The sequence below is a fragment of the Myotis yumanensis genome, unplaced genomic scaffold (assembly GCF_028538775.1).
Source record: "Myotis yumanensis isolate MYYU_CA2020_CCGP unplaced genomic scaffold, mMyoYum1.0.hap1 SCAF_8, whole genome shotgun sequence".
NCBI classification, from domain to species: domain Eukaryota; kingdom Metazoa; phylum Chordata; class Mammalia; order Chiroptera; family Vespertilionidae; genus Myotis; species Myotis yumanensis.
The window spans coordinates 13,903,787-13,930,597 of NW_027223759.1; the positions used below are offsets into that span (position 1 = coordinate 13,903,787).

The following is a 26,811-nucleotide window of genomic DNA, read 5'->3' on the forward strand; positions in this document are numbered from 1 at the left end:
CACCCAAACCAAGGGGTGACCTAAGCCACAAGCAGCCGACGTCAAGGCCTGCCTGGAACATGGACTGCCTAACCATCAGGAATGAATACTGTTCTCAAAGAATGCCTTTGTAACACCTTTGATGTACAAGACAAAACCCCGTGTTTACAGGAAGTTGTTAAAAATATAATTGCTACCTATTTTGTATCAAGGAGCACGAGTCCATTACCATGGTTTAACATCTCTATGTGATCAAAACAAGTTCAAACACAGCTATTTGACTGGTCAATGATAAAACCCCATCTGATTTCACCATAAAGCTTCCACCTGGTAAAGAAACAGAGAAAAGGGAATGAGAAGTTCCGAATTTCAACAAATCTTCATCCCTGGTACACGTGGGTCTTTGTAAGATGGTGGAAGCACTTCTATGGCAAAAATGGATATTTACATTTCTGGTCTAAAAGCTCTCCTCACTTAAAAATCCTAGTCTGCCAGAATCTTGTATAAAACCATGGTGCTAACTTACACCAGCTCAATTTGTTCTAACTCCTGAACTTCAACAAAGAAATACTGATGGCAAATTTAAAATGTGACTAGCTCTTAATTTACTGCCTCCATAGAGCTTCTATGTTTTCAACCAATGTTCTGATTCTAGGCTTTTATTCTGCTCAGAATATATTTTAATGATATACCTAGCTGTGTTGTATCTGTCAAAGATTTTACTGTGGTGACATTTCAAAAGATTGGTTTTGTAATCAACCTCGGGTAAAACTCTGCATTACTGAATAAGAAAAACAGATTTTTAGCTATGATTCACCTCTGGGTCTCACTACTGGTTTTTAATAGTATAAATTAATGACTGGTTCCAGTCTTCATTCAACACTCAAGTCACAAATGTTCATTCAACTACAGTGTCCAGAGCAAGGTTCAAGGTTCTCTCTGTGTTAGAAGGAGACAGTAGTAGGTCCATATGATGCAGGGACAGAATAAACAATTACAAGCTAAAAATGACATGAGTTTACAAAGCAAGGTGATAGCAAGCAACATAAAGTGTGGTGATAAGTTCTTAGGGGATGAATGGGCAAGGAATTCTACACTCTATCATGTGGAGGTATTAATCAAGGAAAGCTTATTGGAAAAGTAACTTTTGATTCTATTTTATTTATTAAACAATAGCTCTTGCCAGTAGCTTCCGACCACTTTATATTTGAAAACAGCACTACCACCTTCTCAGGCTAGAAATCTGCATTATCCTCACTTGCCCCTTTTCTGAATTCCATGTCTCAAAAATTGACCTTTCCTTTTTCTATCTCATTGCTGGAAATTATAACTTTATTTTTTCTAGTATTAAAGCCCTCAGTGTTAGCTCCAGTCAGTTCACTTCTGAATTAAAAGATCTTACTCCTGAAACCTCCCTTAAACCTCCCCTTCTCTTTTCAAACCATCACCTCCCAAGCACAGTGTCTGGCACTCGACAGGTACATAATGACTATTAAACAAACATAAAATCAACTTTACTTTAGTCATGCTACTTTACTCGGATCTACACAGAGCCATCCGCTGACATCCTATCCTGGACCATGCTGACGCTAGCAATCCTAGAAATGGTCACCAATACATGTGTTCTGGGACAACTGTAGTGCTTCTTCAGCTCTGCCCAAAGGGCAGAACCAGACCTTTGAGACACAGGTATGTTCCAGGTAAAAATCAGCTGAATCATGAGTTATAAGCAGTACTTGAGGCAGTTCCCTGCCTCACATGCAAGTACTTATTTTATACCCCCAGCCACCACTGTCTATAGATAGAGCTTTTGTATGCCATGTCCTCTTATATACTTTGTAGCTCAAATATTTGAAAGTCACTAGACATTGCTGTGATTGTTAGAAAGCTCATATTGCTTCATGTTCAGAGTTCTGAGGAACTGAGATATTCTCAACACATTTGCATACTCTTCTGGGAGGATTAAAAAAATAACCTATCTGCCCTCGCTGGTTTGGCTCAGTGGATAGAGTGTCGGCCTGGGGACTGAAGGGTCCCAGGTTAGGTTCCAATCAAGGGCACATGCCCGGGTTGTGGGCTCGATCCCCAGTAGGGGGCATGCAGGAGGCAGCCAATTCTCTCTCATCATTGATGTTTCTATCTCTCTCTCCCTCTCTGAAATCAATAAAAATATATTTTAAAAAAATAATAACCTACCCAGTATGCTCTAGTTTGAGTCCCAGGTGAACATGGGTCACACTAATGATCTCAGTATAAAGGAAAATCTGGACCACTTATAAGAGGCTGTCACTTGCAATCCTAATACAGGGCATTCTTATTAAAGCTAAGAATTAGAAAAGCATGAGTAACCATTAGGATGTGCTGGATAGCCCTATGAAATCACTGTGGAATAATTTTTGTTTTCAGAAATCTGCTTGTAATATCTGCTAGAGATATAGCTTAGATAGAGAAAATTTGTCAATCAGAAACCCATAAAAAAATGTTGGAGATTAAAATGTTAAGAACGAGGAGGGTTTTAATATTAGATTATTTCTAAGCCAAAAAAAAAAGTTTGTCTCCAATGTTCTTTTTATAATGATTATAAGAACTCCCTTAAGAAATGTCTATGATGTTTAATTAGAATTTTAGACATCATTATTTATAGATTCTAATATACCCACACAGAGGTATACATAGAAATAAATGTGTATATACATATATGAGTCTATATACATCTATTGCCTACTTCTGTCTATGGGAAGAATCTACAAGCAAAGATACCCCCACAAGCAATGAGAACACCTGGCACCGTGATCTTGGTTTCTAAATGTCATTATCCAATAAAGGAAACAGGACTCCTTGGAGAAATAGTTGATTCAAAGGCTGGGACAAAGACTAGAAAAGATGAGCCTAGACTATCTGGTGGTATATGTCAAAGAGACTCAGAAGCCAACTTGAAGGATCTCTGAATGACCAAATCTGGACAATTTGAACAAAAAAAAAATGAATGATGGCAATAATGGATGCTCACCAATGGAATAAAATGAATATCTATGAGTCCATAATGATATAAATAATTAATAGGATAAATAAACAGATAAAGAAGGGCCAGCTCCTCGTTACAGTAAAATTACAATTAATAAACATAGAAGGAAGGATAGCTATAGAAAAATCTCCTTTAGGCAAACAACAAAGTAATAATGACTACAGGCAAGAATCAACAATGGATGTTAAAATTAGTAGATGGAAGTATAATGAGAAACAAGGTATTTGCCTGGTCTCAACATGTACCTCCCAACAAATTATTAATTACAAAGACAAAAAATAATTGTACAGTAGAGAAACCTGGCATGTACCACCTTAACCATATGATCAAAGTTGGCAGCACTAGTAATAAGAAACATTTAAATCATGCACCCCTGATATGATAGGCTGTCAAGGGCACAATGTTTTTCTGTGTCATTCCTGCTAAAAATAAATAACCTCAACCTAATCATGAGAAAACATCAGACCAATCCAAATTGAGGGGCATTTTACAAAATAACTAACCAGTACTCTTTAGAAGTATCAAGGTCATGATGAACAACGGAAGACTGAAAAGCTGTCACAGATTGAAGGAGACTTGTAGAGAGACATAACAACTAAATGCAATGAATCCTGGCCTGGATCCTGGATTTTAAAAAGGACATTGGTGGGGAGAATATGAATTTCAAATAAAGTGTACAGATTGGTTAATGGTATCGTATTAGTGGCAATTTCTTGGTTCTGATCATTATGCTTTGGTTATGTAACATTAGGGGAAGCTGAGCAATGTGTAGATGGGACTGTATGTACTATTTTTGCCACTTTTCTGTAAGTCTAAATAATTTCAAAAGAGAGAGAAAGAAAGAGAAGAAAACAACCCAACAGCAAAGGAGGAGCATCTCCAGATTGTAAATTGGGATATAGAATTCAAATATTTGTCTACCAAAACCAATACTCTCAACAAACTCCAAATCGGAGCTGGCATATCTCAATGACAAATATGTCTAGTACCTCACCTTGGAGAAAGGAGGCTTCCCTCAGCCCTCAGCCTCACCTAACAATACAACTAAATGCTTGAGCCACTGGCTCAACCTCCACCCCTTCAAAAATCCTTCAGAGTCAGCAATGGGAAGGAAATGTACCCAGTACAAAGTGATCTTCTTAGTGAATCACAGATGAGCTTTTTGAAGGCTTTCTGATATCTTAACTTTGAAATGCATGGTTTCTTCTCCCAGTTTCCTAACAAATATCACATGAAATTAGTTTTGAAATGATCATCCTTAAATCTTTTTAAATTCCTTCTCCATTTTGTTCATAGCCTTATTACTAGTTGAAATGCTTATTAAAAGAGAAATTCCTCCTTTCCCCCACTAACCCATCTTTATTACTTTCAACAATAAAGATAATTTTTTTAAAAAAGAGAGATAATCCTTGGACTTGTATGCATACATATAAGCCAAACCAAAGGACACAGACAACAGGGGGATGAGCATGAGGGGGGGGGGGGGGGGGGGGAGTTAGTGGGGGGATGAGGACACATTTGTAATACCTTAACCAATAAAGAAATTAAAGATTAAAATAAATAGATAGATAGATAGATAGATAGATAGATAAATAAGAGAGAGATAATCCAAGACCTAGTTAAAAAAAAAAGTTCAAACCTATTACTGTCAGGCTTACTACTTCCATGATAGGTTACAAAGTCAGAAGTTGATGGAGAACAGGATATTCCAAGTCTTGTAGCACAAATTAAGTTCACCAAAATCTCCTTGCTGTTGGCAAAAGGTAGTTACTTTCACGGAATCAACAGATATGTAAGAAATTAGGTCATATACGGGTATAATGATGCCAAGAGTACAAAAATGATTTTCGTTCAACCGATCCTTATCTCATCATAAATTACTTGAAACTTGCCAGTCAGGATTACAAACATCTCTAGACTCTTTTGCCATTTCCCCTTTAACTCTCCTGAAAAGATATCCTTAGCCTATTTTCCTTTACTTTCTGTTATGCCCACATGCTTGGCACAATCTTTCATCTTCCCTCCCACTAATCATTTTCATTCCGAGTTCAACATAAAGTCTATCTCTTGCAAGAAGCCTGGTCTAGAAAAAAATGGAGTTAAGAAAATACACTGACTGCCAAGTGTTGAAAGCCACCCCTCTTCAATCCTGGACAAATAAACAGAATCTCCAAAATGAATCTAAGAGCCCATAAACTGGTGATATGGCTCGTTTATTAAGATCATGATCTCCTTAAAAGCAATGATCATAGTAGTTATACCACGTGAGTTCTCAAACAGTAAAAACTATCATTTAGAGCTAAACTTGTACCTGTGTTATCTCGGATGGCAAAGCTGTCTCAGTGTCTGAAGTGGCATAGAGTTGTAAGAGTTAGAACTTTATGAAAAAAAAAAAATGAGCTGGAATCACCTCACAACCCCATTCCATCACCACCACTGTAATTATATCTATGTTCAGTTGGGCAGACTCTAGTCCAGGTTCCTCAATGCCATCCCTCTAAAACCAAGTGTTTGGAACACAAAATATTCTAGGTTTTTATTTGTGTTTTTTCATTTTATCAGAAGACAAAGTCATTGGTCCAATGTTTTTGCCACCACTCAATAATACTGCCTTGAGTAATTATTTGAAGTCTTTGGAGCCATGTATATTTGAGTTGGTGAGTCAAAAAATAAATAAATAAATAGATAAATAAATAAATAAAAGAAATTGCATTTTGCTAATGTGTCGTTCCCCCCCCCCCCGCCCCCCTCCCACCACCCCTGGGATAATACAGAGCCACTGAAATAAAATGCCACCCTATGTTTGTAATCAATTATTAGTCATCTGTGGTCCCTTTAGCCAGCTGCCCTTAATCCCAGATATTTCACCTATTTCATTCACCTAAAATACCCAAGAGTTAAAAGTGCAAAGAGAAACCAATTGGAGAAAGAACACAGATGCAAATTTATGGGGAAATACAGCTTCCCACTTCATGGAAATTTTCAAAGCCATACTTCTGAGATGAGACCTTGACCTGGTGATGATGATGATAATACTGATGATGCTTTTCCCAGTGAGGAAGGGATGCACTTGGGTTCCCAGAAAGAATGCTCATCCAAGTAACTGCACACACAGGTGCACTGCACGTGGCTGCCCATGGGAGCCCCTTCCTGACATTTATTATGTGTGGTTTTGTCACGTGCTATTAACCATGGTGCCATAGTCCCCAGAGAGGATGAAGCACAGAAACAGAGAGGTGAATCTCTTACTTTTCTCCTGGGAGTGTCCCAAAGCTGAATCACTCTTTTATGCTTTGAAATCTTCATATACATCCCAGAGTAAAAATTTCAAGTGACACAAACAAACTACTGGTAGCACGTAGTTGGGGGCTTCTTTTTAAAAGTGATCTTCTAAAATACTCATCCTTTTCTAACTTAAAATATTTATTTATGTGACCTCTGACACCAGCGTGGAAACCTCTGTAAGATTGCAAAGACTGGTATTTATGGGAACTGTATGATTTAATTTCCTTCCCAAGGATGATATGATGTAATGGTTCAGACACATTTCTCGTCTTTTAAAATTAGATCCGAATTGAAAGATGGGAAAGAAGTAAACTACATGGCTAGAGAGTTCTGGTACCATTTCTCCCAGAGGTTGCAGGAGGGGAGAGAAGCCCTCTGATTAAAAAGCTCAGTAAGCCTTTGGAAGAACCTCAGATACCAAGCACTTAAACTTTGATGCCCATCTTCCGAGGTTTCAACATTTCAAAACAGGTTTGAGAAGGAGAATCTAACACTGAACCTGACTCAGGGCAGGGAGCATATATGAACCAGTGACAACCATCAACCTTGTAAGCTCTAGAAAGTGATGCCTGTAAAAATTTTAAATAAATATTTACTTTTTCCTGGCTTTCACTGCCAAAGAATATTAGGGTGAAAGGTTAGGAGAGAATGAATTTAATCTAGAAAATGTGGGTAAGCAAGTATATGGGATAAGTGAAAATCTCTTGCTGCATTTCTTAGCTATTAGGTTAAAACACACACACCATCGATAGCACACTCCAGAGGTGCAGCAGGATTACACATTACTCAGAACTGCTGTGCTCTGCAAAATAACCACAGCACTGGAACCGCCAAGATCGCATTCCTTTCCACTGCTTCTCACAGTTGCTGGAGCTGAAACCCAATTAAATATTTTTCTCTAGTAATTTGTATATTCTGAGAGACAATGCTGTGAAAATTAACTGAATTCTAAATAAACGTGAACGTTGGGGAATTTCTACTGAAACCTCTTCAGGGTTTCTCCTCCCCTAACTATTCCAACATAATGGAAAATATTTGTTCGTATATACAGGGTGTCCCCCCAAAATGTATGCATGCTATAAAGGTAGTGTTTATTAAAATACACTTCATTTTCTTTTTTTATTGTCTAAAGTTTTAAATATGTCTCCTTTTTCCATGCTTGACCCCCCCACAGCCATTCCCACCCCAGGCAAGCCCCCACCACCCCAATATCTGTGTCCACTGTTTATGCTAATATGCATGCATACAAGTCCTTTGATTGCTCTCTAACCCCCGCCCCCACTCGCCTTCCGTTTGTCTCTGGATCTATTCTTGTGCATCAAATTATGTTGATCATTATATCCCACATATGAGTGAGACCATGTGATATTTATATTTCTCCAACTGGCTTATTTCGCTTAGCATAATGCTCTCCAGTTCCATCCATGCTGTTGCAAATGGTAAAAGTTTCTTCTTTTTTATAGCAGCGTAGTATTCCGTTGTGTAGATGTACCACAGTTTTTTAATCCACTCTGCTGATGGGCACTTAGGCTGTTTCCAAATCTTAGTTATTATAAATTGTGCTGCTATGAACATAGGGGTGCATATATCCTTTCTGATTGGTGTTTCTGGTTTCTTGGGATATATTCCTAGAAGTGGGATCACAGGGTCAAATGGGAGTTCCATTTTTAACTTTCTGAGGAAACTCCATACTGTCTTCCACAGTGGCTGCACCAGTCTGCATTCCCACCACCAGAGCAAGAGGGTTCCTTTTTCTCCACATCCTCGCCAGCACTTGTCATTTGTTGATTTGTTGATGATAGCCATTCTGACAGGTGTGAGATGGTATCTCATTGTTGTTTTGATTTGCATCTCTTGGATGATTAGTGACTTTGAGCATGTTTTCATATGTCTCTCGGCCTTCTGTATGCCCTCTTTTGAAAAGTGTCTATTTTGGTCCTTTGCCCATTTTTTGATTGGATCTTTTATCTTCATTTTGTTAAGCTGTATGAGTTCTCAGTAAATTTTGGAGATTGAACCCTTATCTGAAATATCCTTGGCAAATATGTTCTCCCATGCAGTGGGCTTTCTTATTGTTTTGTTGATGGTTTCTTTTGCTGTACAGAAGCTTTTTATGTTGATGTAGTCCCATTTGTTCATTTTCTCCTTAGTCTCCATTGTCCTAGGAGCTGTGTCTGTAAAGATATTGCTACGACATGTGTCTGCTATTTTGCTGCCTATGGAGTCCTGTAGGATTTTTATGGTTTCCTATCTCACATTTAAGTCCTTTAGCCATTCTGAGTTTGTTTTTGTGTACGGTGTAAGTTGGTGATCTAGTTTCATTTTTTTGCATGTATCTGACCAAATTTCCCAACACCATTTATTGAAGAGACTGTCTTGACTCCATTGTATGCTCTTGCCTCCTTTGTCAAATATTAATTGAGCATAATGGCTTGGGTCAATTTCTGGGTTTTCTGTTCTGTTCCATTGGTCTATATGTCTGTTCTTGTGCCAGTACCAGGAAGTTTTGAGAACCGTGGCTTGGTAATATAGCTTGATATCTGGTTTTGTGATCCCTCCAACTTTGTTCTTCTTTCTCAGGATTGCTGTGACTATTCAAGGTCTTTTTTTATTCCAGATGAATTTTTGGAGAGTTTGTTCTAGATCAGCCGTGGGCAAACTACGGCCCGCGGGCCGGATCCGGCCCGTTTGAAATGAATAAAACTGAAAAAAAAAAAAGACCGTACCCTTTTATGTAATGATGTTTACTTTGAATTTATATTAGTTCACACAAACACTCCATCCATGCTTTTGTTCCGGCCCTCCGGTCTAGTTTAAGAACCCATTGTGGCCCTCGAGTCAAAAAGTTTGCCCACCTCTGTTCTAGATCTTTGAAGTATGCAGTTGGTATGTTAACGGGGATTGCATTGAATCTGCAGATTGCTTTGGTAGTGTGGACATTTTAATGATGTTGATTCTATCAATCCATGAACATGGTATGTTCTTCCATTTGTTTATGTCTTCCTCTATCTCTTTTTTCAATGTCCTGTAGTTTTCCAAGTATAGGTCTTTTACCTCCTTAGTTAAGTTTATTCCTAGGTATCTTAATTTTTTTGGTGCGATGGTAAATGGGATTGAGTTATTTTTCATTTCTCTTCCTGTGAGTTCATTATTGGTGTGTAAAAGGCCATAGATTTCTGAGTGTTAATTTTGTATCCTGCTACATTGCCGAATTCATTTATTACGTCTAGTAGTTTTTTGATGGAGTCTTTGGGATTTTCTATGTATAGTATCATGTCATCTGTGAATAAGGACAGTTTTATTTCTTCTTTTCTAATTTGGATGCCTTTTATTTCCTCTTCTTGTCTGATCGCTATGGCCAGCACTTCCAGTACTATATTGAACAGGAGTGGAGAAAGTGGGCATCCCTGTCTTGTTCCCGTTCTCAGGGGAAATGTTTAGTTTTTGCCCATTGAGAATGATGTTGGCTGTAGGTTTGTCATATAAGGCTTTTATTGTGTTGAGGTATGACCCCTCTATTCCTCTTTGCTGAGAGTCTTTATCAAGAAAGGATGTTGGAAAATACATTTCATTTTCAATATGTAATAGAATCTGCAGCTATCAGCTGTTAAAGTGTGTAGGTTTTTTGGGACACCCTATATATTTTTCCTTGAGGAGGTGGGGAGGGAAGGAGACAAGATTAGAGGCCTGGGAAGAAGGTGATGTCTTTGAAGTAAGTGGCCTCAAAAACCCCTTTCACCTTCCAGGGATTCCTTAGTTGCAGCATATAAAAGGAATCCCCAAAACAACTCAAGTCTGAAATAAATGTTAAAGTAAGTTTTAAAGTCATGTAACCTGGGCAGAGGGGGTACCCAGGTCTTATGCTCCTTCAAAGAAGGCAATGGGCTCCCCCCACACTCCCATCTACTTGGAAAAGCATTGTCTTCCTTCACAGTGTCTGTGATCCTTAAAATTAACAGTCTCCACATGGGACAAGATGGCCCATGCACTCAGAGGTCTTTGTATCTTGGTCCAGGGTTGTTTTTCCATATGTTACTTTTCAGAACATGCCAATTTGAAAGCTATCACTCTGGCCTCTACCCACAATTGCTGCACCTATCCTCCGTCAGCCCTAAAGAAGAGCCGCTCGCTATTACTTGGCCAGTTACTTGACCTGTAACTAGATTCAATCTTCTGAGTGGTCAAGGGATGCCACTGCTCATGTACAGCTGGTTCACACACTTGGGTCTGCTATACCTTATGTCCCAACTAAGCTTCTATTTATTTCAGCGATAGGGAATCATTTTTCTGCAAAGGGCCATTTGGATATTTGTAGCATCATTTGATTGATACAATTCACATCATATAAATTTATGTTGCTATGAAAAAAGCTCCTAGACTTACTGAATTTCAAGTCCCACCTGCGGTTGCCTCGGCAGGACCAGACCAAATGATTTTGCGGGCCTTATACGGCCCACAGGATGGACATTCCCAACCTGATTAGGTTGGACATACACCGGAGAAAATCCCATTTATTTCTTTATAACTTGAAAATAAAAAGTTTCATTCACTGTCCCTGCTTTGGTCATTGCACTTTCATAGACCAAATTAAACTCATGCCTTAAGTAAAAACCCATCCTACTCTAAAGCAAAGATCTAGATCTGGGCAGAAAGTGAGGCTGCAGACTGAAAGCAGTGTAGAAGATGCACTCCTAAAGGATAAACCAATCCCTGTGCATGAGGGTGCCAATCAGTCTTTGCTGGGGAAGGCGGGCACTCTGTCCTATCAAGTCGTGAGAGCCCAGGGACCTGGGAGAAGGCCTCCCCTCAGAGCAGTGATGGTTTCCCAAGAACAACAATGGCCCTGACAGTTTTTCAGCTTCGCCATTAATTTTCCATAAAGAGCAGTTTTCATGGGAGCGCTTGTGTGTCAGGCAGGGCCTGATGCTTCAGAAACCTGTAATTATTCTTGGCTCCCCACCCCCCACAGCCTCTGCACCTGTGTCAGTTCAAGGCACCAGCTGGCCATGTCTTGCCTCCTGCCTCTTAAGAGAGTGGGGAGAGGGGGACAGGGGACATTTCATTAAAAACCCAAACTCACATTACTTACCTCTTCTTCCAAAATGCAAAACCAAAACAAAAATTTTAAACTCACCCTCTCATCCCTACCCCAACAGGTCTTGCCAAAGGAAACAAACAAATATTAATTGGCTAGAGAGCCTTCATTCAAACCAAAATTACTGAAAACACAGTAACAGGGAAAGGTCTGACAAGAGGTGATTAATCCTGTTTTACAACCTGCTCTTACTCACCCCCACCGGCTCCGTTAACTTTGTACACACCCTCCCAGAACTCCCCAGGCCCTTTTGCATAGAGTGGCCAAGATGGGAACATGCCGAACCCATTACATCATCTCCCCTTCCTCTCCTAAATCACTTGTGCAGCCTGGCTCAAGCTATTGGGATTTTTTTAAAAAACAAACTCATTTCATTGACTCCCTTCTGAAACAATATGATAGCCTTCTCAGTTGGGTTAATTGTTAATTAATATACCCTCCCCTCCAACTCCACATGAAAATATATATACGCATGCAATTGCTTTTATTACCCCAAGCGCAGCTGTACACATGTACAATGTACAAACATACACACACTGAAAGTTTGAATTTACCAAAAACAACAGGTTCTAATCCCATTGGGGTCCTCAGTGGCAGATGCAATTTAGTGGCTGGTGCTCCCAGAGAATATTTTCAAAACGGAGAGTTTTCAACTTCCACTGTGGAATGTGAAAGACAATGTGGAGGGGGAGGGGTGTGCTAAGAGGAATGTTTGTCCTACTCCCCAGACTGTGTAAGATGGCAGCCAAAAAAATAATGAAACCAAGACCTAGACCGCTTTTCCTGACATGGATGTTTGTACATTTACTTAATTTGAGGGATCTGGAATTTCCTAGTCTTGAAGATGGCTGTGTGGGTGTGCTGCTAAGGAAATAGACTAGTCCTGTATACAGAGGGGTGCTGGAGGGGTAAGGTTATTGGCCCTGGAGCCAGACTGCCTGGGTCCAAACTCAGGCTACAAGACTTACTCAACCCCTGGGTGCCTCAGTTTCTTCACCTGTAAAATGAGATAACACAACCTACCATGCAGGAGGGTGCGAGAGTTCAATCACTTGATATGTGTTAAGTGCTTGGAATAGGGCCTGCTACACTCACTGTGTATGCCGTAACTAATATATAACTAGTGTAATTTTCATTACACATCCAAGAAGACAATAACTATAAACAAATTTATCAAGGGCACAGAGAGGGAACATAAACAATACCAAATAATTGTCAAAGTAAAGTACAGTTGTTGTATATACAAGGTTTAGTAAGCAAGAAAGTCTGGCTCAGTGACTTTCCTCCCTAGGATCAGGTTTTCTCATCTACTAGGCCCGTGGTCGGCAAACTGCGGCTCATGAACCACATTCGGCTCTTTGGCCCCTTGAGTGTGGCTCTTCCTAAGCATTAGGAGTACCCTAATTAAGTTAATAACAATGTACCTACCTATATAGTTTAAGTTTAGAAAGTTTGCCTCTCAAAAGAAATTTCAATCATTGTACTATTGATATTTGGCTCTGTTGACTAATGAGTTTGCCGACCACTGTACCAGGCAAATGGGTTGAACTTCTAAGGAACCTATGAGTCTGGAGTTCTATAATGCCGTGAAGTCGAAAAGTAAAGACTGCAAAATGAGAACAGCTCATTCAGAACAGAACAAAAGAAACCAACATGCTTTGCTCTCCAATTGGGTGGTGAAAGGAAAAGGCTGGAGAACCTGGAAGAAGGTGGTCCATGGACCTTCCTCTGCACAGGGGCCACCCGGCCTCAATTATAAAGCCCAAGACAACTCACCAATCCAAGTTAACAAGAGGCTATAAAACGAATTCTCTGGTTCATCATGGATATCAGCCTCACCAGCAACAAAATGTAAATTTCACTAGGATGTGGGCTCTTCAAAGACACCTAGACTTATGGTCTGCCTCAAGCATTTGTCAAATGGATGATGGATGGATGGATGGAGCAATGATCAAACAATCCAGTTGAAAAGTCACAGTGAGCACAATCCTAGTCAGGCAGGGGTCTAAGAGGATGATGAAAGCCAAAAATTCTTCCTTTTTCACCAAAAGAACGTTAGAAACAATATGCATACATTTATTACCCACATTTCTTGTAGGAAACATCAGTATTTTAAGATTTAATTATAGGTGATATTTATCTATTATCTCTTCAGTGTTTTTCATTTGAAAAAAATGTAATGCTTGCTATCTGGCACAGATCCAGTATTACAAACTGAGAGGAGGCACATTTGGGTTCATAAACGACTATGGGGCAGCCCTGAGAATTTCCCAAAGTACTGAAGATGGCTGTGTGGGTGTGCCACTTTAATTCCTATGTCGGAAGTAAAAGCCATTTCCTCACCCTAGAGAGTGTCCTCCTCCCTTCTGCCACTTCCTCTGGCCTCCAGAAACCACCAGGAAGAGTAGCAATAAAGACAAGTGGACAAGATGTTATCTTCACCTCTCTATGTTTTTACTGATTTTTAGAAAATAGGAAGGGAGAAAGAGAGATAGAAACATTGATGAAGAGAAATATAGATTGGGTGCCTCCAGCACAGCCTCCACTGGGGATGTGGATTGAGCCCGCAACCTGGGCATGTGCCCCACCCGGGAATCGAACTGGTGACCTCTTGGTGCATAGGTCGATGCTCAACATGCTTAACCATTGAGCCACACCAGCTGTGCTCATCTCTCATTTTTTACTGGTGAAAAGAAGTGACCTGGGAATCAGGTTCAATAGCCCCCGTTCCCACACCACCTCTCCCCTCACTACCAAACTACTGAACCCAAGCGGGAAGTTTGCTTTGTTCTCTGTAAAATGAGTGAGCCACACTCTCAAGACCCCTTCCAGCTCAAACTTCTTGCAGATAATCCTTAAATGACTTGTCATCACACTTACTTCCTTGCCATGGCAAATCAGATCCTCCGAGGTCTGGCCTCGGTTTCTTCAACTCTTTCCCCTCTTCCACTCATACAAACCCACCAAGCTCCTCTCTCTCTCAGAGCCACAGTGCCTTGTGCTCCTGCACCCCAGAATGCAGATCCCAGTTCACTGCATGCTTCCTTTTAATCTGTTAAATTTGGGCTTAATTGTCATCAGTTCAGCATCCTTCTTTGATCTGTCTAGATAAAGTAGCCTGAACATTCTACTCATTCTCTATCATACTACTTTACTTTGCTTGCTTTTTTGGTACTTACCAAGCCCTAGACAGAGCTAAATTATTTATTTGCTTGCATGTTTATTGTCTGTGTTTCCCTATTAAGATGGAAGTTCCAGGAAAGGAGAGACTTAGACTTATGTACCAATGAATCTTTAGCACGCAGCACAATGCCTGGAAAAGGCATCCAAAACCTACTTAGTTGAATGAATAAATGGATCAATTGATTAATCAATCCTGGAATTCCAGAGAAGATGTTACTTGGTCTCTCCGCCAGGAAATTTATCCTAAAATGTCTACCTCACTAGGTCAAAAGGCTCAATCATCATTTCTCCTCAGTTCAAGTTTTAAAACTGAGGATGCACTTGCTGATTCATACTCTTCAGACAGGAGTAAAATGGAGCCTCTTCTCAAGACAAAGAGAGAGATTATTTTGGACCTCACACCTGCCCATTTCAAACAGATGCAAAGAGGGTATTTCTTCTCAGCAGTCCATATTGCATCATAGGCCCTGAGTGTCAAGAAGATTAACAAAACCCACCCCTCTTCTGGCCTCCACATGAGGTGCTTATTAACCAGTGTCCTGGGGGAATAGATTAAAGCTAAAGGCTCAACCCACTTTATATCATTTATTGCCATTTCCATCACCCAAATGAACCTCCCTGAAAAAGGCAACTCTAGCCACTGGCCTCAGAAGCACTTGAGGGTCACATCAGTTTGGTACCCAATATTAGCATCCCTACATTCATCATCCCTCAAATGAAGAGCCCATTCAAATCAAAGTTCATCACAAACTTGTTTTCTGTTCTCTTAAATAGCCACACACTCTACTTATAGAGGTGAGGTCCTTGGAAATTCCTGTTTGGGCGCATTTTGGTGACTTTCCTATAAATTCCTAAACACAGAAGCATTTCTTTCCTCTGCATTTCCCTTTAAGAATTTTACATAAAAGGGCATCTCTACTGAGAGGTGCTATTTATTTCACAGATACTGAACCTCACACACTGAAAACTGGAAGTGAGCCAAAATCCAATTAAGAGAGTATGGCGTTTGAACTGGGCAAGAGTGGAGGTGGAAATACTGACTATAAGCTTTACTGGCTTCATGTGTCTGTGTGTGTTGGTGTGAGTATGTATGTGTGTGGACATGTGCCTCTGACAATGAAATGTAGATTCTTTTTAAGGAATTTCGGATGCCTTTTTCTAAACCTGCCGCTGTCCCCACAGTCACAAAGCTGTTCCCTCTCCTGTTCATTAACAGGAATCTGTCACATGCTTGCTGGAAACGAAGAGGGAGAAAGGAAGAAAAGGTTTTCCATCATGTAAAGAAAAGCAAAATTGTGCGTGGCTATTTCTGAGCCACATTACAACGATGTAGATTTCAAATTGACAATTTGATCCAACTTGCCAGGGACGAATCAGCGGCTGAGGCCCTGGAGTTTGGATTCCAGTAGCTCCGGCTACTTAACCTTAGGTGACTCAGCTGATATTGGATGACATGCACTTTGAGGCACACCAGACACTCGCTGAAGAAGAGACACTAATTTGAATCATCACTGCCATCCCCTCTCCCCTTTGTTCCTGTCTGAACCAATTTCCATACAGTTTCAAAGAAATCATCAGCCCATGCAAAGGGGAAATCCCAATGGAACAAGAACTACATTAGCAGCATAAGGGGGAAAATCTAATTTCCAATCCAGTTGCTTTGTTGTTTCAACCTCCAAAGAAGCTTGCTACATATGCACAACATAAATTAAGATTTAAAACACTGCCATGGTTTAAAATTAATAAAAACACTCATGGGGAAAAGGTGGTTCTTGGAACAAATCTCCTTACACAGTGAAGGTCAGGTCCACCAGAACCTGTGGGTGGGCTGGATCTTTGAGGTCTCAATCATCTCGGCCAACATAATATTTTAGAACAGCATATACTCATCGAAACCAATGCACATGCTTCTTAATAGTTTAGGGCAGGGGTCGTCAAACCACAGCCCACGGGCCACATGCAAATACAAATACTGTATTTGTTCCCGTTTTGTTTTTTTACTTCAAAATAAGATATGTGCAGTGTGCATAGGAATTTGTTCATAGTTTTTTTTTTAAACTATAGTCCGGCCCTCCAATGGTCTGAGGGACAGTGAACTGGCCTCCTGTTTAAGAAGTCTGAGGACCCCTGGTTTAGGGTAAAAGGATTCTCAGTCTCAGGCAGTATGCACATTAAGAATTCTTAAACTACCTTGTTGAAAGACCTCACTCAGATATATTTTATTGGTCCAAATTAAGGATTCCTATTTGGCATAACAGGATATGCCAATGCGATTTCCTTGTGCCCTCACTTACTGGAATAAAACTCATGGCAAGACACCAGTGTGACTACATCATTAATTAACCTGAAGCACATACCGGAACATTGCTGCTAATAAAACTCCCCTATAAAGAAAACATGTTTTCTCTGCTGAGAATCCTGGAATGTGGGCCCCAGCAGAGCCAGTGCCTTAATTAAGGAGATATTTTGATGTGTCTAGATTTGAGATTGCCACAAAATTTGGCCTTATTTGGCTTGATCTTGAACAACTTGAGTTCTTGCATGTGTTTTAAGGGAAAAGAAAATGACATTCACACTCTCAGGATTTGCAAACAACTATGTGAATGAAAAGAGCACTTTTGCTAAGGGAAAGGGTGCTTTATCTGGGCTGTTCTTAAAAGCCCACTCTGGGCTCTCCCCTCACAATTCATTGAGTCAGAGCTCTATGGAAGCCTTCCACCCAGTTTCTCTAGAAAACAGGCTGACAGAATCAGGAACAAAGTCAACCAGAGCAGCCAGGTGAAACCTGGACTTTTCCAGTCCAAGCCATATGAAATGACATACTATTGTACTGAGAATTCTGTTGTGAAAAGCTCCTGAAAATGCTCATCAGTAATCTCAGAATCCCCCTGTGAGACCATCTAGGCTACAAGGATTAAAATCCTCATCCTATTTGTGAGGAACCCAACCTAGTAGAGAAAATTGGGTTTTCTACAGTTCTGTAGTCACCCTATCAATAATACCAGAAACAGAACCAAAAGTTTCTTGGCTACTAATAATGAAGCTTTTTCTGGTCCAACTCTGCACCTTCCACCAGAGTCTCAAAACATTCTAAAAATTCAACAAACTATCATCCCGCAGTAACCTTGAAGGAATAGGATTCCTGACAAAGGTTCAAGATCTTCCCAAACTGGAAACACAGCAATCAGCCCCAAACTTCAGTTCACAAGCTTTCCAGCTACATAGCTCTATGTAATTCTCCCAGGGAGATGGGGGCAAGCGCTCTTGGGTTAGCCAACACCCTTTATTAGGAGATTTCTGAGTTCTCCCTGGCTATTCCTTATCTTGTTGGTTTTTTTAAAAGCAAATAGGATTTCAGTCATTCCAACCTGTCAACATCAAGTGTAATCATTGAAGCAGAAATAAATAGAATTAGTGTCTTTTTTTTAAAGATAGGAACTGAGAAAATGTATAAGCACAGTATACTGAAAGTTTAACTTTATTTATTTATTGGATTAATGCCAAAAATATGGAAACTAGAAGTGATATACCTTTTAAGAGGCATGATTTGAATCTGTTATACAACATTTTTAAAATTTACCTAACTTTAATAAACATAAAAATACAAATTTGATCAAACCAGATTCAATATTCCTCCTCCCCATGTCCTTCAGAGGAGTAGTGGTTCTTGGCTCATTTTCAACGCCTGTATTAGCAATCACTCATCGCTTTGTTCCAATTCAAATGGAAAATGCAGCTAAAAAAAGGGACATGGAAGGAATAGCAGTAGCAAGAGGAAAGAGAGGGGAAAAGCAGCATGGAAACAGGTGAATTGCAAGCATCTCATGCCTGTGGAAAAATCCTGGATGCCAACGGCTGGCTCTTATCAGGTAACACACCTCCAACAAAGGGAATCCATCAAATTCTGGGCAGCAGATCAGCTCACGGGCAAAATTGACACTTGGCCCTGTTCTCTACATGGAACATAAACATTAATTTTAAAGTGGTTTTGTCTATAATCATCTGGTAGGAACAACCTAAAAGGAACAATGGCCAGTGGGTGCAGATTATTGTGATTCAGAAAGGTGTGGTGGTGGAAGACCATCTTTGTTAAAAATCAAGTAAATTAGGCATTCCTTAGCAAAAGTGATTAAGCTCTGCCTACTCAATCTTGGATATTAAAATCCTTCCACTTTGGGTACATAGGTATATAAAATCAAAGGCAGTGTGATGTCATGGAGACCGCACAGACCAACCTCAGGGGGAATTTTACCAGCTCCTCCTACGTATTAACTTTGTGGCCTTCCTCAAGTCACTTCCTCTTTGGTCCTGGTTTCTTATGACCAAATCCTACTTGCCTAAGGGGAGCGAGGCAAGAAAAAGATGGAGTTTCCTACCCGGATCACTCTGCTTATTTTAGAAGTGCCATGCCTCCAGGTATCTCAATTCCAGACTGGGGACTGCGGTTTCTGTCTAGTCTCCAAGATACAAGGCCACATGGTTGTCCTTGTGGTAGACAAGAGGATGCTTTCCTCTAGAAGTTCGCAATGCCCTTCCTGATAAAACTAGGTTAGGATTCACAGACTCAAATTCCGGCAGGGACTAGATATCATGCATTAGTGAAACAGTCCAGGAACATGACAGCAGAGACTGGTGGGCTCGGTGAGAAACACATCCCACAGTTTTCCTATGACATTCCTTTTGGAGGAGAGACCCAGCTGGAGGCAATCTTACATGACCCGCATTGTTGTTAGTCTTCTGCTCAGCTACTCTAGCCCAGTACCATCCAGCTTGGATCCCTGCTCTGAAGAAGAATCTCAAACAAAAAAGGGAAATTTGCAGGAACGGCACCATGAAATGTCAAGGAGGAGGAAGTAAGTACTCTGACAAATCTACAAGAGCCTAGAGGTCTGGCACCAAGTTTCAAACTTCCCCTGGGCTGAGCACACTGCCTGTCATAATCACGAGCTTCTCAATAAATACTTCTAAGTGAATTTTTTTAAAATCTCAATGAGGAGCCACTATTACCTCTCATTACATGCTCTTCACTGTGGCAAATGGACCAGACCAGTAGATTTGTCCAATAGGGTAATGGACAAATGACCAGAGAGAAAGAACTCTGCCAGGAGAAGCAGGTTATACTCACCTGAATTCTGTTGGCCTTTCAGGGACAGTACTGTATCTTATACCTCTTTTAAATTAATGTAACAATTATTTATTGAGCTTCTACTTTATATCAGACATTTTCCTTGGCACTTCAGGGAATCCTGGGGCTCAGTCTGCCTACAAGGTGCATTGGCATACACACACACACACACACACACACACACACACACACACTGAGTGGCCAGATTATTATGACCGGCCAGATTATTATGACCACCCCATCAGTACTTCATTGACACTTCCAAAAATACTGAATATTGAAAACTTCCTAAGCAAATACTCTCAAGGTTTTATTATTATTATTATTTGCATAACTAATTCACTTCATTGTACTGATGGGGTGGTCATAATAATCTGGCCACTCAGTATACATACACACACACACACACACACATCTATAATAATAAAAGCATAATATGCTAATTAGACCAGACGTCCTTCCGGGATGAAGCCAGGGCTGCAGCTGTGGGATCGAGGCAGCTGCTATGGCTGCGAGGGAGGGATCCAGGCAGCTGCAGCTGAGAAGGCTACTCTTGCACGAATTTCATGCATCCGGCCTCATATATATATATATATATATATATATATATATGCACACGCACGCGGGCATACACACACACACACACACACAGGGATAGAAATATATCCAATTAAAAATAACAGGGTAAGTGAATGACTAATAACTAGAGTGAATGAAGTATTATGGCAACACACAGAAGGAACCAATTCACTGTCCTGGACAGGTCAGTGAAGGCCATATGAAGATGTCACATTTGAGCTAGGCTTTTGCCTGTTAGAGAAAGAGAGCAGTCACGTTCTAGAAAGTGCATATGACATGAGCAATGGTGTACACACATGAAAGCCCGGCTATGTTTTTGGAAATTAGGTGTTCTGCTGCATTGGGTACATGTTACAGGGCAGCAAGAAATGTATCCCCAGGGCCTAAAAAATGCCGAATATTTCTGGCTGACAATAATGTTGTTGGCTTGCTCTTCGCTCAGCTTTACAAATATACTTACTAAATAGAAGTCACTTGTTTTTCTGGATAATAATAATAATAATCGAGGGAAAGATTAAGAGCTTAAAAGATACTAGTGAGCCCAGTGGTCAAATTAATGTTGCCAAGTAATATACCTGAACCTGAGTGTTTTAGAAAATCATCTCAGGTACTTTCCTTTTCACATTTACACGCCTAATTTAAAACACACATACAACAAACTTAGAAATGAGAACAAAAGTAGAGATAAACATAACTCCCAAAAAATATCTTAGCTAAAATGATGCTGCTGAATCAAGCCCAGAATTAAACTTGGGCCTGAGTTTCCTGGTAGCCAGGGCAAAAAGCTCAATGAATTAAGAAATTCTCACCATCAAATAAAACAGTTCCTCAGAGATGGGTAGACGTGGGCACACCAGGTTTAAAGCAAGAGGAGGAGGAGGATGAAAAACCATAGAAGAGAAGAACAAAAGGAGGAAGGAAGGTGATTGAAAAAATATTATCTCCCACTTAAAAAAATAAAAAAGGTGAAATTCCCTCATTAAAAACAGTGCCTGGGTATGTTTTTCTCCTTTGTAGCCTCTCTCTGTTGATGTTTTTCTGGTTTTCCAAGCAAAGGAGAAACCTCACTCATTCCTGTAGACATGCATTTATGACCACATTCTCCCGGCCAATAACCCTCCATGGCTCCTCAAGGGTGGATGTCAAGCAATTGGATCTGGTTACGAAGCTGCTGCTGCTACTGCTCAGGCTGAACAGTGCCGAGTTCAGTGAGGGCTCCAGGGCAGAGCCAATTCATTAAGGACAAGATGTGCAGGCACACTGACCTTTGGAAAGCCAGCCCTGGTCCGGAAGCTTCCAGATTCAAAACAAAAGCTCCAGGGCTGGAAAGAGAGCTGGAGGAAGCACACTGGGAGCGCTGGGCCCATCCCCCACACATTCCCCGACACCGAGAGGCTCATAAAATCAATAGAGCAGCATTAACTCTGCAAAATCATAAGAGAGAGGGCTGTGCTCTCTGCCTGGGTGGAGAGGGAAGACAGGGGCAGGCAGGTTGGCTCCAAGGGAAAAGGATGCTTCATTAAAGTCTTAACTCTGGAAGGCAACTGCCGTGTAAGCTTAACAGGGGAACCCGTTGTTGATATCTCCCATAAAAATCATGCCCTTGGTCGAGGCGTTGTCATAGTGGAAGAAAAGTACAGCTAAACCGAGCAAGCTCTGGATGGCAGAGAGTTGTTGTTTATTGTAGACTTCCAAAAAGTCGTGCCAGGGGCTAACCCAAGGCAAAAGATTGAAAGCCATCATACCAATCTGCAACGGTCCTTTGTAGCCACAAGTATTCTGTTGTTGCTAATTGTTCCTCTGCTTTCCTGAGTCCCCTACCAAATAGCAAAATGAACATTTGCAAATGTTTTCACCAGAAAAAGATAGAGTGCTATTGCTCTATGTGGGAAGCCTGGAAATGAAACCACCATCCTAACCTTGTGTCCCTTCAGACTTGCCTAGGACTCCTCCCTCCCTTCCCTTCCAGCTGAGTCAAGGCTTCCCTCTTCTAGGTGCTGTGACCCAATCCCATTGCTTCTATCACCAAATCGGCACCACCACCAACTCTCACGCACACCCAATAATGACCAGCGGTTCACTGCATCTTGCCCTTCTTCTGAAGATATGCCATGGTCTCTCTAGTATCCTGCCACCATCCCTCAGTAGTGCCAGTAGCTCCTTTAGGCTGTAAATCAGTAGACGTTAAAGGTAAACACAGTCAGTTTTCAGATACATCTTAATCCCCAAATATTTCCTCTAATCATACAAATCAAGCAACAGTCTTATCTTTATAAAATCCTCATTGTCTTCTGGCATTTGATTCTAGATAGATTAAGCATCCCTGTGCAAATCACACTTACGCCAATTCAATCCATTTGCTGTTAAAAAAAAAAGCATCATTCTTCCCAGAAAGTTTTTTCCTCTAGCCACATACCAAGCCAGAATCAGACAATCTTGGCCAGATAAATTTATTAATCTTATTTACGTCTCTCAGCAGGGAACAATGACGACTCACCAATAAATCCTGGGGCAGAATTAAGAACTGGAATGCTCATATATCTGTATCTTTAAAAATTGCCACCACTGATGATCATAAACTACCTACTGCTTCTAAATATACAGGCTTTGTTAGGGAGTGCTACACAGCAATGTATCATTAAGATCTTAGCTGATAGGCTTAGTCAAATCTCTTGCCCAAGATGATATGCTATGTGACATGGAAAGACCATTAACTTTTCCTTTTCTTTAATTTCCTCGTTATTTTTTCCAATGGGAGGAATAATACAAATCTATTGAAATGAAGTTGAGGTTACATACAGACCTTTAAACAATAGTGCCTTTACTCAATGCCCACAATATATATAGAATATGAAGTGTAACAACTTCTTTGCCAGCAGGATAAAACTCCAGCGTCATATATATCACACATAGCAGGAGAGGTCTAACCCTGAGAGACTAATAAGAAATGGTGTCTACCAGTTTTAAGTGTTCTCAATTTCAAACGTCTGTTCCACTTTAGATTCCTTTTGAGCCGTAACTGTAAACTTCCAGGAAGAAGTTCTGAAAACATTTTGGGGAAATATATAAAATAGCTGTGAGATGAAGAGGAAATTCCTTGACTCCTTCAGAAGTGACTGGGAAAATCACTGAAGAAATATTCTCTCCTGTTCTTTTCCTTACATCCCAGGCACCATGCATATTCCTGTATGTGTTTATTGATATTCTGGGTTCCCTTCTAGACTCTAAGCTCCATGAGAGCAGAGACAATGTCTGTTTGGGTCACCACTGCAACCTCAGACCTAGCTCAGTCCTTGGCATATCGAAAGTCCTCAAAAAAGGAAGAGAGGAAGGAAGGGAAGGAGAAAGAGAGGGGGGAATTAAATGAAGAAATGAAAAAAAAGAACCAGCAGAGTGATGTCACCAAGATGTTGACATAGGTCATGGCTGACTTCACTTCCCCTCACAAGAAGAGCAACTAACAATTATTCATCGATGAGAAAAGAAAGAGAACCAGAACCAGAAATCACAGAATGGAAATGGAGCATAGCCCAATTAAGCATTCTCTACTTCCTTGACTATATAATAATGCCAATGGTTTGTTATGAACAAGTGTGTTTATTCCAATGTCTTCACCCCTTGCTGACAAATGACATACCCTCATCAGCAAACGCTAGTTGACTTCAGACGCAAGGAGTGAGTTCTGTTCCGATGTGCAGTGGCCAAGAAGGGACAAGTGGACAGGCGAGGCGGGCAAGTAAAGGACAAAGCAGTTTCCAAAGCAGAGTGCCCTGGAGACATGGGCTGCTTCTGTTCTAATCTCTCCACCTATACAGTGGTCCCCTCCACCCCCGCCACTTGTGGTTTCACTTTCTGCCATTTTAGCTCCCTGTGGTCAACCATGGCCTGAAAATATTAAATGGGAAAATCCAGAAATAAACAATTCATAAGCTTTTTAAATTGCACGCCTTCCTGAGTATTGTGATGAAATCTCACACTGTCCTGCTCAGTCCCACCATGGACATGAATCATCCCTTTGTCCAGCGCATCCATGCTGTATAGACTCCCCACCCATTAATCACTCAGTAGCCTTCTTGGTTATCAGATGGATTATGAGAGACAGAGGGGCACATTCACATAACTTTTATTACAATATATTGTTTTAATTGTTCTACTTTATTATTAGTTACTGCCAATTTCTTACTGTCCCTAATTTAAAAATTAAATTTTATCATAGGTATGTATGTATAGGGGAAAACATTGTACATCCAGGGTTCAGTACTATCTGCGGCTTCAGTAATCAACTGGGGGTCTTAGAATGTAACCCCCGTGGATAAGGAGTGACTACTACTATACCACTCTTCCTGTGAGGCTATGGGTCTACAGTCCTCAAATTCTTTCCATTTTTACTTGCTCCCAGTCCCTTTCTGGCCAATGTTCCTCAAGTATCAGGGCCTCGGACAATGTGCCCAGGCCCCCTCCACTGAGAGCAATGCAATAGCATCACTGCTGCTTCCTGTCCTCTCCTGCGCCCCAGCCCCTCCCCCTGCTCTGCTGGGCTCCTCTGTCCCCTCCTTGGGCATCCCCCATGGGCACTTGCTCCCTCTTCCTCAGTCTTCATTGTGCACAGGGGAAGCCTTTCCCTTCTCTCGTATTTCCTTGGGGAGCCTCCACTCCCAGAGTAAATCCCTCCAAGAAAACCCTGGAAGTAACACTTCCTTTTACTTTCTTCACTCCCTCCTGCCCGAAAGAGAAAAGTGATCAGTGATATTGAAAGAAAAACAGTGCAATGCACACTCATCTCTCATTACCCTGATCCCCGGGGGCTTTGCATTGCCCCTTCCATGGGGGGAGCACTCCGGCGGGCAGGCCATGGGAATCCCAGTGACTGGCTTTCTGTGAACAGACACTTTCCCACAGACGGGTCAGCTCATAAGCTAGCAGGGGGTGGGAATGGGGTAAACATTGGGAAGCCAGAATGAAATGGCTCTTCCCAACTGGGTCTAAATGCAGCTTTGTCATGATAAATAAACCTGGTTTTAACCTCTATCTCTTTGGTTCCTGTACATATTTTCTCTAATGGGTTAGAGAAGGGAGAATGGGGTTCATATACTAGCCCCACTAAAAGAACAACTGTTAGCAGTCCAAATTATTGATGGTCTCAAGAAGTTTGGTATATATTTAATTAGCATATATTTAACAAAACCATATTGAGGAAAATATAAGTGCCCTATTATTCCATCACCTGGATTGCACTTTTAAAAAAATAATGAACATACATGAAGGCCAAAAACATTTAAATGGAATAGAATGTATACAAAGTTAAAATCTCCCTTTCCTCTTTCCCAGCAGTCTCTCCTCTTTCCCTCCTCCCCAAAACTGTCAAGTGTACTTATATATCCTTTTATTTGAATGTTATGTGTATCAGCATATATGAGATATTTTTACTCCTTTTTCTCATTTAAACAAGAGATAATTAGCTTTTCATTTTTACAGCTGAGAGGCCTCAGGTACAAAAGGCTGCTGTGAAGGAGGCCGGGGTTCCTTCTTGCGCTCCTCTTTCCCCCTACCCACAGCTCCCTTTGCCTTTCAAGAACTTCATCCTCCTTTTTCCACATTCCCTCCTGCCACACCCACCCCACCTCCTCAGAGCAAGTGCCTCAAAATGAACCAGGTCATCTGATAGCTATATAAGATGTCGCCATTTGGGGAAGCTGGATGGAGGGAACTCTGTATTATTTCAAAATAGAAGTGTTTTTTAAATGATAGATATAGAGACACAGAAACATAGAACAGACTGACGAATCTCAGAGGGAAGGCAGGGATGAGGGATGGAGGGGAGAGATTAACCAAAGAACTTATATGCATATATGCATAACCCATGGATACAGTCAATATACATAACTCACGCATATATATACATAACCCATGGATACAGTCAATAGTGTGGTGAAGGCCTGGTGGGAGGGAGGGGGCAGGCAGAGGGGGTCAATGGGAATAAAAAGGAGTCAGTGCCAGATGGGGAAAGTCACAGTGGAGGAACCCTAAAGTAAGAGGAGGAGGAGGAATGGATGATGACGAAGCTCTCTGATAACAATATGAAGGCCAACATCAGCCCCTGGCCTCTGCCACTTCCATGGTGTCCACAGGCCAGGACTGTAGCATCAGTTCTTGAAATGTTTTAGTACAGGTTTGATTTTCTTTAAAGAACAAAGCAATGTTTTTCGATGAAGCTATTTGTTACGAACTTGGAAATGTTTCCCCTTGATCCTAAACATTTCATGGTGGTTGGGTTTTTTTTTAACAGTTGAGTGAGTTTCTATCTTCTTTTAAAAAATCAAAACTGAACCTTAAAAGTACATAAATATTTAATTTTGCAGAGAAAGGTATGGCTCTCCAGATGGGGAGTCCGTCCAACTCATGATCTCAAGAATTTTATGGCCACACTTCCCTGCAAATCACATCGATGGCAAAAACCCAGCTGCATACTCAAGTGTTTTGTCACATTCCTGACTCCAGAATCAAATTTCTCATGTGGGAGGTTGAGCCAAAGGTATGTCC

The 26,811-nt window shown here is 40.8% G+C and overlaps 1 protein-coding gene across 4 annotated transcripts in view; it reads right to left on the reverse strand.

Annotated features, from left to right (window-relative positions):
- The window catches only part of KLF7 (KLF transcription factor 7), a 94,939-nt gene that overhangs the window by 47,877 nt on the left and 20,251 nt on the right, over positions 1 to 26,811 (reverse strand). The window lies entirely within an intron of this gene.